The sequence below is a fragment of the Dasypus novemcinctus genome, chromosome 16 (assembly GCF_030445035.2).
Source record: "Dasypus novemcinctus isolate mDasNov1 chromosome 16, mDasNov1.1.hap2, whole genome shotgun sequence".
NCBI classification, from domain to species: Eukaryota; Metazoa; Chordata; class Mammalia; order Cingulata; family Dasypodidae; genus Dasypus; species Dasypus novemcinctus.
In genome coordinates, this window is record NC_080688.1 from 46,036,984 (window position 1) to 46,053,116 (window position 16,133).

The window sequence follows — 16,133 nt, forward strand, 5'->3', positions numbered from 1 at the left end:
AATGATGACCAGACAGCAATAAAAAGTTATGAACCATACCAATAATCAGGAAGACATGGCCTAATCCAATGAACAAACTAAAAGAGGAGCAGAACATCAAACAACTAATCAAAGCTCTCCAAACAAATATCATGGGCCAACCTAATAAAGTGAAGGAAGAGATTAAGTATATTAAGAAAACACTTGGAGAGCATACTGAAGAAATTATAAACATATGCAAAAAGATAACAGATATGATGGTGATGAATGGCACAATCCAAGAAATCAAAAATACACTCTCAGCAAATAACAGCAGATTTGAAGAGGCCAGGAAAGAATTAGTGATGTGGAAGACAGTACATGTGAACTCAAACAGATAGTAGAATTAATACATAAAAAGATAGAAAAAATCCAGCAGGGGCTTAGGGATTTGAATGAGAATGCAAAATGTACAAACACACACATTGTAGGCATCCCAGAAGGAGAAGAGAAGGGAAAGGGGACAGAAGGTGTGTTGCAAGAAATAATGGCTGAAAACTTCCCAAACCTATTGAGGGAGATGGATGTACATGTCCAGGAAGCACAACACACCCTGAACAGCATAAACCACAACAGGCCTACCAAAGACATATACTTGTCAAATTATCCAATGCTTGAGGTAAGAGAAAATACTGAAGGCAGCAAGAGAAAAGAGAACCATCACATACAAGAGAAGCTCAATAAGATTAAGTGCTGATTTCTTATCTGAAACCATGGAGACAAGAAGGCAGTGGTTTGACATATCAAGGTACTAAAAGAAAAAAAATTCCAGCCAAGAATACTCTATCCAGCAAAGCTGGCATTCAAAAATGACAGATAAACATTTATCCATCTAACCAGGGCACCTCAAAATGCATGAGGCAAATGCTGGAACAACAAAGTGGAGAAATAGATGCCTCTACAATTATAGTGGGGGACTTTAATACACCATTATCACCATTAGACAGAAAATCTCAACAAGAATCAATAAAGAAACCAAGAATTTGAATAATAAAATAAAGGATCTGGACCTAATAGACATATCCAGAACACTACACCCAAATACAGCAGGATATACTTTCTTCTTAAGCACACTTGGATCATTTTCAAGATAGACCATATTCTAGGTCACAGAGAAAGTGTCAATGAATTCAGAAAGACTGAAATCATACAAAATAATTTCTCTGACCACAGTGGAATGAACCTGGAAATCTACAAGGGCCAGGGAACCAGATTAGGCACAAAGATATGAAAGTTAAGCAACACACTCTTACACAAACAGTGGGTCAAGGAGGAAATTTCAAAAGAAATCAGTAACAATCTTGAAACTAATGAAAATGAAAGCACAGCCTATCAAAACTTATGGGATATAGCAAAAGCTGTACTGAGAGAGAAATTCATAGCCATAAAGTCCTACATCAATAAAGAAGAAAGAGCTAAAATCAAAGACCTAAGTGCACACTTCGAGGGATTGGTAAAAAAAAAAACAAAAACTAACCAACCCCAAAGGAAGAAGCAAGATATAAATAACAAAGATCAGAGCAGAACTAAATGAAAAACAAAATGAGAAAACACTAGAAAAAATAAACAAAACAAAGAGCTGTTTCTTTGAGAAGATTAATAAAATTGACAAACCCTTAACTAGTCTAACAAAGAAAAAAGAAAGATGTAAATACACAAAACAAGAAATGAGAAAGGGGATATCACCACTGACAGCACATAAATAAAGACTACCACAAGATATACTTTGAAAAACTGTATACCAACAAGAAGGACAGTTTAGAGGAAATGGAGAAATTCCTAGAAACACATAAGCAGCCTACACTGATGGAAGAAGAAATTGATGCTCTCAATAAACCATGCACAAGTAAAGAGATAGAATCAACCATAAAAAACTTCCAAACTAAGAAGAGGCCCAGGCCAGATGACTTCACAAGTGAATTCTACCAAACATTTCAGAAAGAACTAACATCAATCCTGCTTAAACTCTTCCTAAAATTCAAAATAGAAGGAACAGTGTCTAAATCATTCTATGATGCCAATATTACCCTAAGACTAGAGCCAAATAAAGAACTGCAAGAAAGGAAAATTACAGACCAATCTCTCTAATGAACTTAGATGCTAAAATTCTCAACAAAATACTTGCTAATAATATTCAACAACTTATCAAATGAATTATACACCATGACCAAGTAGGTTTCATCCCTGGTATGCAAGGATGGTTCAGCATAAGAAAATCAATGTAATACAATGTAATACACCACAGAAACAGATCAAAGGAAAAAAATCACATGATCATATCTACAGATGCAAAAAACAGTATTTGACAAAATATAGCACTCTTTCCTTATAAAAACATTGCAAAAGATAGGAATAGAAGGAAACTTTCTGAACATGATAAAGGATATATATGAAAACCCACAGCTAACATCATTTACAATGGTGAAATCCTAAAATCTTTCACTCTAAGATCAGGAACAAGACAGGGATGCTGACTATCACCCTTCCTATTTAACATTGTGTTAGAAGAACTTGCTTGAGCACTGAGGCAAGAAACAGATGTAAAACGCACCCAAATTGAAAAGGAAGAAGTCAGAATTTCACTAATTGCAGAGGACACAATGCTATACATACGAAAGCCTTGAAAAATCTACAACAAAGCATCTAGAACTTATGAACGAATTCAGTGAAGCCACAGGTTATGAGATCAATGTACAAAAAAAGCATTTCTGTTACACCAATAATGAGCAAATTGAGAAGAAAATCAAGAAAAAATATATCATTTACAATAGGAAAGAAAAAAATCAAATACCTCGGAGTAAATTTAACTAAAAATGTAAAAGACTTATACAAAGAAAACTACACAACACTGTTAAAGGAAATCAAAGAAGACTTAAATAAATGGAAGAATATTCCATGGCCATGGAGAGGAAGACTAAATATCCTTAAAATGTCTATCCTACCAAACTGATCTACAGATTTAATGCAATCCTAATAAAAATCAACACAGCATTTTTTAATGAACTGGAAAAACTAACTATGAAATTTGTTTGGAAGGGAAAGAGTTCCCAAATAGCCAAGGACATTGAAAAAGAAAAATGAAATGGGATGAATCACAATATCTGACTTTAAAACATACTACAAAGCTATAGTGGTCAAAATGGGATGGTATTGGCACAAAGATAGACATACTGACCAATGGAACTGAATTGAGAGTTCTGATATAGATCATTGTGTATACAGTCATCTGATATTTGACAAGGCCACCAAGCCCACTCAACTGGGAGAGAATGGCCCTTTCAACAAATAGTGCTTGGAGAACTGGATATTCTCATGCAAAAGAATGAGAGAGGATTACTATAAGAAAGAAATCTTCTGGAAGAAAATAAAGCTCACCCAATTGTGGGGAAGAGAAGAATTTATTCTCAATCTTGCAAGAAGGGACACACAACCAGAAAATGTAACTGGTGCCCCAAACAAAGAAAAATGACACAATTTATACCCCTAAACCTAGCATGCAAGCCCTTCCTCTGTTTCTCCATAGATTGGATACTTCAGAGGTTACAGCCTGTCTGAGAAGATCTAACTTACCCATGCAAAAGTTTTTGATTAAGGAATGGAATTTAGTGCTGGATTGGTACTGACTTAGCTCTTTCTTGTGCAGCATTTTTACTGCCTATGGGACTGGCTTAAGCTGGTTTCCTTTGTTCCTGCTTAACCCAGGAGTGGGAGACTGAGGCTGTAGGCTTCCAGGTTACATTAATTAATAATTTCTTCCTTTATGTGAAAACTAAACTAATCTCCATTTCTTACAATTACCATCTCATACCTTATACAAAAATCAACTCAAGAGGTATCAAGGATCTAAGTATAAGAACCAAGACCATAAAGAGTTTGTAATACAATATACAGAAGCATCTACAGGATCTTCTAATAAGAAATGGCTTCATGAACTTCACACCCAAAGCACAAGCAGCAAAAGAAAAAACAGATACATGGGACCTCCTCAAAATTAAAGCCTTTTGCACTTCACAAGAGTTTATTGAGAAAGTGAAGAGACAGCCTATCCAATGGGATAAAATATTTGATAACCATATATCTGACAGGAGCCTAATGTCCAGTATATATAAAGAAATCCTATATCTCAAAAATAAAAAGACAATCTATTTTAAAAAATGGGCAAGAGGGGGTGGAGCCAAGATGGCATCAGAGTAAGGAGCTCCTGGAATCAGCTCCTGAAACAGGGCAGTTCGTCGTCACCCCGAGCTACCTAAAGCACCTTTTGGAGGACCCAGGAGAACAGAGGAGTATTCTGCAACATCCTTGACAGTGTGGAAAGAGGAGACTACCCATGTGCACAGAGGAATCATGAGTAGAGCACTGCATGCTGTGGAGGTGAGTGCCCATGGCATGCAAGCCGCCTCAGGAGCAATTCTGTGGTTGGAGCTGAAGTTCCATCTCCCCCAATAAAAATGGGAGGAAAACACGGTGTGGCATTGACTTCAGGTATTAGTGGATTCGGTGGGCTGAAGTAGAATCCTATGAACAACTAAACTTTGAACCTGTCCATGTCAGGGGGAAGTCAATGGCCACCATTCTGACTCTGCCCTGGGCAGGAGAGGAAGTGACACTGGCTGAATATAATAGTGCTTGTAAGGACTGGCTTCTCTCCACCCAGATTGGATTGCAGGTCTAGCCTAAACCCCAGTCTCATATCTGGCAGAGAGGTATCTGGTGGGACCTGCACCAGGATCTCCAGGCAACTACAAGTGCTCTCCACTGGCAGAGGCTTAATAGTTGGACACCTGAGGCTCCATCTCCATACCTCAAGAGACTAGGAGAGTAGCTGGGTATCCTCAGCCTCTCTAGGCAATGGCAGGTGTTCTTAGCCAACACAGATTTCTTGAATGCCTTTGAGCACGTCTCCACCTCTGCCCCCCCCCACACACACACACAGGATAGAAGGGGGCTGGTGTTGCCTCAACCTCTCAGGGCAGCAGTTTTGGGCTGCACAAGTCTGACTGTTGGGCACCTGTGGCTCCACCTCCATCCCCAATAGGACAAGAGATGGACTGTGTTTGCCCAGCCTCTTTGGGGAACTGCTGGTGCTCTTGGCCCACACAACCTGGTCTGGTGGATACTTGTGGATGCACCCTCACCCACCAATAGGAAATAAGGGGGCTGATCTTTCCACAGCCTTTTTGGGCAGACCTTCAACCAGCATGGACGGAACTATTGGATGCCTCTGAATCCACCCCCACCCCAAATAGGATAGGAGGGTTTTGGTGTCTCCACAGCCTCTCTGGACAATGGTGGGTACGTTTAGCCAACAGGGACTGAACTGTCAGGTGCCTGTGGATCCAACCCCATGCCTTAAGAGGATAGAAGGGGGCTTCTGTTTCCTCAACCTCTCCAGGCAATGGCAGGTGTCCTTGGCCTAAAGGGAATGAACTGTTGAGCATCCATAGAACCACCCCTACAACTCAATAGGATAGGAGGAAGCTGGTGCTTCCTCAGTCTCTCTGGGCAATGGTGGGTACTTTCAGCCTACAGGACTGAACTGTTGAGCATTTGTGGTTCTGTTTCCACCCCCTGAAGGGCAGAAGAGACAGTATTCCCTAAGCCTCTCAGGGCAACTGCAGGCATATCTAGCCCACAGAGATTAATTTCTGGGCACTTCAGAGGATCCATTCCCACTCCCAGTAGGGAAAGAACCTGGTGATACATCAGCTTACCTGAGCAACTTTAGTCATTTTAGAACCACACAGCATAGATTACTGACCAAAACTATAGCTCCATCCCTGCCTAAGGTAGGGGAGGAAGGGGTGTGAAATTTCATCAGTGTCTCTAAGTGACTACAGACAGTCTTGTGCCCAACTGAGATTATTATACATGGACACAGCTCTGTCCCTACCCCTGACAGAGGAGAAAGGTGGAAGAAATTTCATCAATTCCTGGGGCAATGAGGGCAGCTTCAACTTCCATAGCTTATAACACTAACTACATCCTTGGCTCCTACTACACAACCAGCAAGGGAGAAAAGATAAGGAATTCCTAAACTAAAGGGAGAAACTGCACCCAGAATAAATACATTTAGCAAGTCAGATGCAGAAATACCAACAAAAAATTACAATCCATACCAAGAAAGAGGAAGAGATGGCCCAATTAAAGGAACAAGATAAGCCCACAGATGACAGAAAGAAGTTGAGACAACTAATTATAGATGTTCAAACAAGTCTCCTTAATAAATTCAATGAGATGGCTAAAGAGATTAAGGATATTAAGAAGACATTGGATGAGAACAAAGAAGAATTTGAAAGCATACATAGAAAAATAGCAGACCTTAGGGGAATGAAAGGTGCAATAAATGAAATTAAAAATACACTGGATGCATATAACTGCAGATTTGAGGAAGCAGAAGAAATGATTGGCGAGCTCAAAGACATGGCCTCTGAAAGCTAACAAACAAAAGAACAGATGAAGAAAAGAATGGAAAAAATTGAAGTGTCTCAAGGAACTAAATGACAGCAAGAGACATACAAACATATGTGTCATGGGTGTTCCAGAAGAAGAAGAGAAGGGAAAAGGGGCAGAAAGAATATCTGAAGAAATAATGGTGGAAAATTTCCCAACCATAGTGAATGACATAGATATCCATGTCCAAGAAGCACAATGAACTCCTATTCAAATAAATCCAAATAAACCAACTCCAAGACACATACTAATCAGAATGACATACTAATCAGAATGTCAAATGCCAGAGACAAAGAAAGAATTCGGAGAGCAGCAAGAAAAAAGCAACACATAATATATAAGGGATACTCAATAAAATTAAGTGCCAATTTCTCATCAGAAACCATGGAGGCAAGAAGGCAGTGATATGATATATTTAAGATACTGCAGGAGAAAAACTGCCAGCCAAGGACTTTATGCCCAGCAAGATTATCTTTTAAAATTGAGGGTGAGATTAGAATATTTACAGATAAACAGAAACTGAGAGAGTTTATAACAAAAAGACCAGCTTTGCAAGAAATACTAAAGGGAGAGTTACAACCTGAGAAGAAAAGACAGGAGAGAGAGACCTGGAAAAAAGTCTAGAAATGACAACCATATCAGTAATGGTAACTAAAAGTGTCCAATATAAAATGACAGACAAAATGCAAAGATCAAAAGGGATGAAATAAGAACTGCCTTTACAATAATAATATTGAATGTTAATGGATTAAACTCCCCAATCAATAGACACAGACTGGAAGAATGGATAAGAAAATATAAGCCATCTATATGTTGTCTGCAAGAGACTCACCCTAGACCAAGGGTACCAATAAATTGAAAGTGAAAAGTTGGAAAAAGATATTCCATGCATGCAGAAACAAAAAAAAAAGCTGGGGTAGATATACTTATATCAGATGATACAGACTTTAAAAGTAAAACTGTTATTAGAGACAAGGAAGGACACTACATATTAATAAAAGCAATGATTCATCAGGAAGAAATAATAATCATAAATATATATGCATCTAACCAGGATGCCCCAAGATACATGAGGCAAACACTGGCAAAACTGAAAGGAGAAATAGACATCTCTACAATAATAGTTGGAGACTTTTATAAACCACTCTCAGCATTGGATAGAACAGCTGGGCAGAAGATCAATAAAGAAACAGAGATATTGAACAATATGATAAATGGACTAAATTTAACAGACATACACAGAACATTGTACCCCAAAACAGCAGAATATACATTCTTTTCAAGTGCTCATGGCTCTTTCTTCAGGATAGACCATATGTTGGGACACAAAGCAAATCTCAGTAAATTCAACATGATTGAAATTATAAAAAGCACTTTCTCTGATCATAATGGAGTAAAGCTGGCAATCAAGAAGCAGCAAATAAAGGGAAAATTCACATGTATATGGAGATTAAACAACACACTCTTAAAAAATCAGTGAGTCAAAGAAGAAATTTCAAGAGAAATCAAGAAATAACTCAAGAAGAATGACAATGAGAATACAATATATGAGAACATATGGGATGCTGTGAAGGCAGTGTTGAGAGGAAAATTTATAGCCTTCAATGCTTACATTAAAAAAGAAGAAAGAGCTAAAATCAATGCCCTAACTACACAGCTGGAGGAACTAGAAAAAGAACAACAAACTAATCCTAAAGCAAGTAGAAGAAATGAAATAACAAACATCAGAGCAGAAATAAATGAAATTGAGAACAAAAAAAAAATAGAGAAAATTAACAAAACAAAAGTGGTTCTTCGAGAAGATTAACAAGATCAGCAAATCCTTAGCTAGACTGACTTAGAAAAAGTGGGAGAAGATACAAATAAATGAAATGAAAAAATGAAAAAGGGAACCTTACTACTGACCCCACAGAAATAAGGGAGATCATAAGAGGATACTATGAACAACTTTATGCCAAAAAGCTAGACAATATAAATGAAATGGTAAAATTCCTAGGAGTGCACAAATAGCCTACACTGACGCTAGAAGAAATAGAAGATCTCAACAAATCAATCATGGCAAAGAAATTGAAACAGTCATCAAACAGCTCCCCAAAATGAAAAACCCAGGACCAGATGGTTTCACAGGTCAGTTCTACCATGCATTCAAAGAATATTTAATACCAATCTTACTCAACCTCTTCCAAAAAATTCAACAAGAAGGAATGTTACCAAACACCTTCTATTTAGGCAATATCACCCTAATACCAAGCCAGATAAATATATTACAAAAAAAAAAAAAAGAAAGAAAATTACAGGCACATTTTTCTAATGAATACAGATGCAAAAATCCTCAATAAAATACTTGCTAATCGAATCCAACAACAAATATAAAAGAATTATCCATCATGATTGAGTGGGTTTTATACCAGGCATGCAAGGTATAAGAAAATCAATTGGTATAATACACAACATTAATAAATCAAAGAAGAAAAATCACACGATCTTATCAATTGATGCAGAAAAAGTATCTGACAAAATACAGCATCCTTTCTTGATAAAAATACTATAAAAAATAGGAATTGAAGGAAATTTTCTCAACATGATAAAAGCCATATATGAAAAACCCACAGTTAACATTGTACTCCATGGTGAAAAATTAATGCTTTCCTGTTGAGATCAGAAACAAGACAAGGATGCTCACTGTCACCACTGTTGTTCAGTATAGTCCTAGAGGTTCTAGCTAGAGCAACCAGGCAAGAAAAAGAAATAAAAGGCATCCAAATTGGAAAGGAAGAATTAAAATTTTTCACCAATCATAAATGATATGATTGTATATCTAGAAAATCATGAAAAATCTACAACGAAGTTGCTAGAGCTAATCATTGATTTCAGTAGTGTCAGGATACAAGATCAATACATAAAAATCACTGGTGTTTCTATACACTAATAATGCACAATCTGAGGAGGAAGTCAGGGAAAAATTCCATTTAGCAATTAAAATAATCAAATATTTAGGAATAAACTTAACCAAGGTTGCAAAGCACTTGTACTCAGAAAACTATAATGTATTGCTAAAAGAAATTTTAAAAAGACCTAAATAATTGTAAGACTATTCCATGCTCATGGATTGGAAGACTAAATACTATTAAGATGTCAATTCTACCCAAATTCATATTCAGATTCAATGCAATCCCAATAAAAATTCCACCAACATTTTTTAAGCAAATGGAAAACACAATTACCAAATTTATCTGGAAGGATAAGAGGCCCTGAATAGCCAGAAACATCTTAAAAAGGAAAAGTGAAGTTGGAGGACTCTCACTTTCAGACTTTAAATCATATTACCTAGCTACAATAGTAAGAACAGCATGGTATTGGCATAAAGATAGACACATAGACCAATGGAACTGGATTGATTGTTCAGAAACAGACCTTCAAATCTATGGTCAAATGATTTTTTACAAGCCTGTCAAGCCCTCCTAGTTGGGGCAGAACAGTTTATTCAACAAATGGTTTTGGGAGAACTGAATATCCATAGCAAAAAAAAAAAAAAAAAAGAAGAAGAAGAAGAAGAAAAAGATGCCTACCTCACACCTTATATGAAAATTAACTCAAAATGTATCAAAGACCTAAATATAATAGGAAGTACAATAAAACTCCTAGAAGAAAACATAGGGAAACATCTTCAAGACCTGTTGGAAGGTGGTGGATTCTTAAACCTTACACCAAAAGCATGAGCAACAAAAGAAAACATGGATAAATGGGACGTCCTCAAACTTAAACATTTCTGTGATTCAAAGGACTTCATGAAAAAGGTGAAAAGGCAGCCCAGTCGATGGGAGAAAATATTTGGAAACCACTTATGTGATAAGGGTTTGATTTCCATTCTATATAAAGAGATCATATAACTCAACAATAAAAGAGCAAGCAACCCAATTAAAAAATGGGCAAAAGATTTAAATAGACATTTCTCCAAAGAGGAAACACAAATGGCCAAAATGCACATGACAAAATTTTCCATATCACTAGCTATTAAGGAAATGCAAATTAAAACAACAATAAGATATTATCTAACACGACACAGAACGGCCATTATTTAAAAAACAGACAACTAAGTGCTGGAGAGGATATGGAGAAATAGGAACACTCCTTCACTGTTGGGGGTGTAAAATGGTGCAGCCTCTGTGGAAGACACTTTGGTGGTTCCTCAGGAAACTAAATATAGAACTGCCATATGATCCAGCAATTCCTCTACTTGGAATATATTCAGAAGAACTAAAAACTATGACATGAACAGACATCTGCACACCAATGTTCATAGTGACTTTGTTCACAATGCCAGAAGATGGAAACAACCCAAGTGTCCATCCACCAATGAATGGATAAAGAAAATATGGCATGTATGTATGATGGAATACTATATACAGTACTATATACAATAAGAAGAAAGGAAAATGGGACATATGTGATAACATGGATGAGTCTTGAAGACATTATACTAAGTGAAGTAAGCCAGGCACAAAAGGACAAATATTGCATGGTTTCATTAATATGAACTAAATACAAACAATAAACACATGGAATTAGAACCTGGATTATAGGTTATAAGGAGACAAGAGGAGGGTTGAGAAGAACTATGGATGCTTAATGTACATAGAAGTTTTAATTAACTTGACTGTAAAAGTGTGGAGATGGATAGAGTTGATAGTAACACATTATAGTGAGTAACAACTGGTTTATAAATGGGATTGTCAATGAAAAGGTAGTCTGGGGGAATAAATGTCAATAGAAAGAAAGCTAAAGAATAATCTACCACTGAATAATACAGTGAACCCAGAGGCCATTGAGAATTGTGGTTAAGGGTACAAATGCAAGAGAATCCTTCTGTGAGCCAGAGCAGATGTACATCACTATTGCAGGGTGATGGGAATATGGAGAAACATGGGTAAACTACAATTAGTGTGATCTATAGACTGTGGTTAACAGCAATACTATAATATTCTTACATTAATGTCAAACTATACTGTGTTGATAATGGAGGTGTATAGAAAAAATGTGCCAAATATATGCTATGGACCATGATTGGTGGTAATAATCTGATGATATTACCTCATAATCTGCGACAAATATTCCACCAAGGTGTGGAGTTGTATGGGAAATCTACACATCTGTATGACTGTTTTGCAAGTTCACAATAACTGTAACAAAAATACATTTTAAAAAATAGTATGGATTGGGGGAAAAGTACATCAAATGTAAGATAAGGAATATAGTTGGTAGTAATATTTTGATGATGCTCTTGCATAGATTGTAACAAATGTTTCACACCCATGCAAAGAGTTGGTGGACAGGTGATGTATGAGGCCCCTGTGTGATGTTATGTATGTCTGTTTTGTAAGTTCACAGTCTTTCCTATATGCTTATTGTTAATGTGTGTTCATGTATGAATGACATACCTCAATTTAAAAAAATTTTTTAATGGGCAAGAGATTTGAGACAGATGCTTCTACAAAGAAGAAAAACAAATGGATAAAAAGCACACGAAAGATGTTCAACATCACTAGCTATTAGGAAAATTCAAATCAAAACTACAATGAGATACCATCTTACATCCATTAGATAGGCACCTATTAAAAAATCAGAGGGCTACAAGTGTTGAAGAGAATGTGGGGGAATGGAAACCATCATCCACTGCTGGTGGAAATGTAGAAGGATCCATCAGTCTGGAGGACAGTTTGGCAGTTCCACAAAAAAAACTAGCTATAGGTTTGCCATATGACCCAGCAATTCCACTGCTGGGTATATACCCAGAAGAACTGAAAACAAGGACATGAACCGATATATGCACACCAATGTTCATAGCAGCATTATTCACTATTGCCAAAAGTTGGAATCAACCCAAATGGCCATCAACAGATGAATGGATAAACAAAATGTGGTATATACATACAGTGGAATATTACTCGGCTGTAAGAGGGAATACAGTCCCAACACATGGGATAACATGGATGAATCTTGAGGATCTTATGTTGAGTGAAGCAAGCCAGGCATTGAAGGATGAATACTACATGACCTCTCTATTACGAATTAAACAATTAAGCTGTCCCAGAGGGCTAGAGACTGGAATGTAGGCTTACAGGAAATGGGGGGGGGGGCTAGGATTGGTATGATGGGTGAGGTGGTGCATGGACTTGGGGATAGGCTGGGGGGGGGGCAAGTGAACCTGAGACTTTGTTGGGTATGTGGTTCAAACTATAATGTTGAGAAAATTCTTCAGAAAATATAATAAGGGTTACCAGTATAAGGTGTTTGACAGGGGGTATCTGACACAGGGTGCACCTGGTGCAGGATTCTAGGGAGTGTGTGAGTATTTATCATGTCATAATGTGTTATATAAGTGGGTGGAAACCCATACAATGAGTGGGAAGGTGTTATGGCCCCATTCTGGGGAGGTCTGGTGTTCTCAAACAGAGAAGAGAATGTCTCTAGAGAGCATGGGTGGCTCCTATTAGGGGAGGACAGACTTGTGTGTCAAGCCCTCAGCATTGTTGCAAGTATCTATGAATCTTGTCCTTCAAGCAGTGAAGCTTGGTTGTCACTGTGGACCCTGAGGGGAGGGGGAGAGAGGAATAGAGTAGTTGGAAGAAGGGGTAACTGGGGGGCAATGGAAGAGTTCTGCATGATCCTGCAATGATGGATACAAACCATGTGAAATATCACCAAATATTTATAAAGGTGCATAGACTAAAATGTAAACCATAATGTAAACCATAATGGAACCATGGTTTGAAGCTATGTTTCAATATCTGTACAGTTGTAGCAAATGTAATATTCATATGTAAAAAGATCATTGTTGGGGAAGGGGAAAATGGTTTGATATTGGGCATATAGGAGACCACTATATTCTATATGTGACTTTACTGTGACCTAAAACTTTTTTGAAGGCATAATAAAAAAGAAAATGATGTAGACATTGAGGAAGAAATGAAAGAGATTGCCTTGCCATTGTACATACAGGGCAACACCTACTAGAGTGATGAAAGGCAAAATGCCAAAAAAAAATTTATGATATTTTTATTTTTTAAACCCCAATTTATTTTTTACCTTATTTTAGTTTTTCTAAATTATTAAGTATTTTATTTCTCATCTTTAAACCTATATTACTATTTCATTTTCCTATTAATTGAATTTGGCAATATATAAGGCTTTATTTTTTAGGAAGTTTTGGATCACAGAGGAGTTCAACTACGGCAGGGGACAAGCTTTTGTGTGGGGTGTCCTTGATGGAGGATGCATGGGTGGGAGGGAGTTCACCAGGGCAGGTATATAAGGTATATAATATATTCAGATGGTCATTGGATTTTGACATAGTGGGTAGAGTTTTTGAGGACAACTGAGGGAGTGCTGAATTCCCATCCTGGGGAGCTCTGTTGCATTCCCCAATGGAACAGCAACAATCCTCCAAGTACAAGGGCAAAGACCAGTGAAGAAGGATGGTCCAATGATGGGCCCTTGATACTGATGACTATACTTATGAGCCTGTGTGCTTGAAATTTCAACTAGGCCTAGAACTACAGGGTGCCTAAGAGTTACCTCCTGAGAGCCTCCATGTTGTTCAAATGTGGCCACTGTCTCAGCCAAACTCAGCATATAAATGCATTACCTTCCCCCCATCATGGGACATGACTCCCAGGGATAAGCCTCCCTGGCACCAAGGGATTACTTCCAAAAGCCAGCTGGTGATGCAACTACAAAAAGTCATTGAATAAAAGGGGGAAATGGTAAAGATAAATGAGTTTATATGGCTAAGAGACTTCAAAATGAGTCAGGAGGTCATCAGAGGCGTCACGCTTATGCACATCTCAGCAAGTTCTCAGAGACAGTCAAAGTAGATACAACCCCAGGTAGTCATTCTCCTGAGGGCTATGGAGACATCCAGGTCCTCTGGTCATGGCAGAAGGTTCTGGAGTTCAGTGTCTTGCCAGTGGGCCCTTCTTTGGAATTTGAGCTCCTGATTGTGATGGAGTTGGACTCAGATGTGGCCTTTCTACGTATACCTCTTCTGTCACTTTTACTGAACCTGTGGTTGGCACTGGTGATGGTATATGCTCAAGAAACTTGAATCTCTGGACTGTCCATGTGCCAGCTGGGCCCTGAGCCTCAGCAGAGTTACAACACCTACTTTCCAGTTCATGGAACTTACTCATGTCAGCTAGCAAGGGAGGTGAGGATGGTCAACCACCACACCAGGGAACAAGAGAGTCTACAGCTGCAAGCAGGAGAATTCTATCCATCTGCCATGTGGGATCTAAGCCCCCTCTTGATTTAGAGGTGAAGTGGACCTCACCATCCCAGCATCCTCAGGATGGAGGAACAAAATATGGATTAGAGTGGACTTACTGGTATTCTACTATAGAACTATTGTGACTAGTAATGGAAGAAACTGTAACATTGATGTGGAGACGGGAATTGCTGAAGGCAGGGAGAGGGAAAAAGAGGTGTGATATTGAAGTATTTTTGGAACTTGGAATTGTTCTCAATGACATTATAGGGACAGATGCAGGACAGTATATATCCTGCCATAACACACTGAATGGACTGGGATAGAGTGTAAACTACAACATAAACTGCAATCCATTCTGTGTAGCAATGCTCCAAAATGTACTCATGAAATGCAATAAATGTACCACATTAATGAAAGAAGTTGTCAATGTGGGAGGAATGACAGGTGTGGGGAGTAGAGTATATGGGAACCTCTTACAATTTTTAATGTAACATTTTGTGTGATCTATGTATCTTAAAAAAAAGATAATAAAAAATGGAAAAAAATAATAGGAGAAAGGTCTTAAATTAGTCTTTATTTCTATTACAGAGAAGGCTGATGGTAGAAGACTTAGGCAGTTACCATGTAAATAAAAGGCAGATTGATAAAATGGCAATTAAAAAATCCTAACATTTTATGCCACTCACATCACACCTTTAATTAAAATATGTAACAAATCAGTTCCATTTCCTTCACTATACTCATATCGTTCTATGTAAAAGTAAGTCTCTGTAGTTGCTTCTTGTTATTCTACAAAAGCAGTCCACTATAGCACATTATAAAGCATCTTGTGAATATATAATCAATAATGTATCTCAAATGAACTATAAAGAATATTTATTATTTCATCTTCTAAGGCAATTTTATTATAATTCCTTATGTTTACTGTAGACATGAAAATTAAAGCAGAGCATTAAAAAATGACTTAATAATAAAAGCCAGTTTTCTCACAAATATTCAAGGTTTGCCAGTGTTCTGAAGTGCGGGGAAATCTTCCTGAATGGTGTGTGAAAACTCATTGGCATCACTATGTCATTCTTTTTTGCTCTTTTTGAGAATGGATAGGGTTACTAGACTGGGGCTATTCTAAGGCAAGGTATGGGAGTTTCTTTGTGCCATTTGCAAGAAACCTTTTTTTCTGTTAGCAGTGTGAAAGACATATTATATAACTCCTAGGTACCTTGGTTGAAGGTCCCTAATTGGTTTGATTATGTTGTGCCTAAATATTCTATGCCATAAGGCTATATTTGTGAATCATTAATAATTCATCACTAATTAATATTTTTATTAGATTATTATTAAATTAAGAAGGATCTTATTCTCCAATGTTCCAAATGAGATAGAAGAGAGTTGTGAC